The sequence below is a fragment of the Pundamilia nyererei genome, unplaced genomic scaffold, assembly GCF_000239375.1.
Source record: "Pundamilia nyererei isolate P.nyererei 1_Seehausen unplaced genomic scaffold, PunNye1.0 scaffold00048, whole genome shotgun sequence".
NCBI lineage: Eukaryota > Metazoa > Chordata > Actinopteri > Cichliformes > Cichlidae > Pundamilia > Pundamilia nyererei.
In genome coordinates, this window is record NW_005187449.1 from 545262 (window position 1) to 548050 (window position 2789).

General features: G+C 38.7%; 1 protein-coding gene across 4 annotated transcripts in view; it reads right to left on the reverse strand.

Moving 5' to 3' along the window:
- myt1la (myelin transcription factor 1-like, a) overlaps window positions 1-2789 on the reverse strand; it is an 84815-nt gene that overhangs the window by 43610 nt on the left and 38416 nt on the right. The gene's annotated exons all lie outside the window — the stretch shown is intronic.

Below are 2789 nucleotides of genomic sequence, written 5' to 3' on the forward strand. Positions count from 1 at the left end.
TTTGGAAAATACGGCACACTTAAAAATCAATCCTTTGATTCTTCTGAAAATCGACAGCGCCCCTTATAATCCGTGTGCCTCATGTATGAATTCTGGTTGTGTTTACTGACCTCGAAACGATTGCGTGGCGCTCGAAAATCTGTCAAATGTTTCAGTACGACTTTGCTAAGCTACGAAGCCGCACTGCTTGATGGATTGTCAGCACATTACGGCTACCGTAGGCAGGAGCCTGGCGGAGTGATACGTACTGTGCTTCAACATAATATTACCGTATTTTTAAGTTTTGTGGATATTATGCATGGTTATGCTGAGGATATGTCGGCCAATTTCCACTGGAAATGCCTTTTGGTTAAACTGTCAGCAAGGAATTTGCACTGTTACATTTTTATATAACTTTAATGCACATAAAAAAAAGCTGCTTGTTTAAGTGAAAATACATTGATTAGGGTTTTTTTTGCACTAATAAAGTTGTGGAGTTGTAAAGTATTTTGTCTAGTGTCAATTATATCATCAGTTATCGCAAATTTTCAAATGTATATCGTGATAAATATTTTTGGTCATATCGCCCTGCTCTAATTATACGTCTACTGTAAAGTTTCGTCCGCTTTATGCGTCTTGCATTTGGATCCTTCCTCCTCTCTCTGAAATCTGTGATGGAGGCTTTTCACACATTTCTGCTCCCGTGAGATAACATATGACTGAATGAATGAGTTCTTTGTGTTTTGGCCTTGAAGAGTTGCTGTCTGCAATAGCACACACCTCCTTCATCCCCTTCCTGACAATACACTGCGTTGGTTTTTGTTGGGAACCTCTCCACAGACAAATTATACATGCGTGTACAGTAGGCATGAACACATCCACACAGTATTTAGGAAAAGCTATTATCACAAAAAGTTATTATACTGTCGATAACAAGTGAGCGCAAACAAAAACATTCAAAAAAAGTAGAAAACAATTTTAATAAAATGTTTAGTGTTTGTTAGTAAGGTGAACAGCACGAGGAGTCTTCAGGTGAATGTTTTAACACACTGAGCAACATACCAACATTTACTGCGTTCCAAGACCTTTTCAAAGGATATAGTATTAAAATATATATATAAATATATGCTGTTAAAAACGTATTGCCATCTCACTCATTTTACCAAATCTTCCCCACATGTCACATTACAGTGTGAAGTCAGATTTTCCCTGAAAACTGTTTCTTTTTAGCTCAAACAAGCAGAGAAACCAAGAGTGTGATGTGTGCAGACATTATGAGGGTCATGAGTGTGAATGGCTTTGTGTGCACCAGGTTCAAAGGTCAAAGAGCTGTGACTCCCACTGCTGTGTGCTCATGTGTTAAGACACTGGAGTGGATTTCCTCTCGCTGAGGCCCAGAATCTGCTGCGAGAAAAAAAAACCCCAAACAAAGCTTATTCAAGCGGGGCCTCAATTACGCAAATCCCATAATAGTCATTAACTGTTGGGAAAATTCTGCTTTAATTGCTCCAAAACAGTGAGCACAATTATACACGGCTTTAATGTGGATTTTAGGAAATCAATTAGTCCATTTCCATATGAAAGAGCTTATTTTATGTTTGGAGGGCGAGATGGAGGAGGTGGCTGTGTCTTTCTGACAAAAACCGCTGCGTGTTTTTTGCACAAACCTGCACAAAAGACTTTCTTCTTTTAATTTCACCGGCTCAACAACAATGTAGGAAAGTGCCTATTGGCGTTGGTCTATATTACTGAACTCACTGCTAAATCATTGCCCATGAAGAAACCGTCCCAGGAATTTTCTGAGATCATTCTGAAACCTTCCTAAAGCAGTAAAGTGCAAGCAGCTCATTAAGAGAGTTTCTTAACCTAGAAAGAACACATCTGTAGTGTTCCTGTGATCCCTCTGCATTTTCCAAAGGGATGATTTGAAGCCTAGAATTTAGGTTTTGTTGCTACCGAAGCCAAAAAATCCCAGTTTGAGAAATGAGGGATCGTGCGTGGGTGATGCAAACAAGCAGCAACTGCTACAACAACAAAAATCTACCCCTCCTTAAGCATATTTATCTCCCTAATGATAAAAATAACAACAATAAATGTGACATTTCATATCTTCCTCCTCTACTTGGCGGTTCCCTTTAGAGTTCACCACAGACCCCTAAAGAAAGCAGCAACCCAGCCACAGCGGGCAACAAGTCGCTTCCCAAGCCGGGATAAATGGTGAGGGTCAGGTAGGGAAGGGCAGCTGAGCAACATGCGAATCACAAAGAAAGAATCAAAGAATGACGCTAAATATGTGTAACATTTATTATATTCAGGCAAAGTATCAGTTTTTAATTTTTAACCTTTCTTGATTGAAATGGTTCAAAACCCAGGTGCTAGGCTTTTCACTGTACTGTCAAAAAATAGGTATAGTAAAAGTCCATTTTTGGCCCTACAGATACAAACACACAAACTCTGTAGGGCTAAATATTGGCCCTCAAGTTACTATATGAACCTTTTTTGAGGGCCAAGTAACTAAATATGTACTCTATGAAGTAAAAGGTACATAGATCCTAGATTTAAAGACATGCATGAACAAATTATAAGTTATATAAGTTTAATTCTATTTTAGTCTTGTACATTGGCAGCAAGGTGCAGAATTGAGATCTTTTTCAGCAAATAGGCTTCAGGTTCAGCTCGTTCCGTTCTTCTTCTTGTTTCCCCCCACAGTCAAATGACATGCATGTTAGGGTAAGTGGCGACAGTAAGACTAAAACATTGCAGCACAAATGGCAATTTTAAGTGTGTGAATAATAAAAATAATAATAATA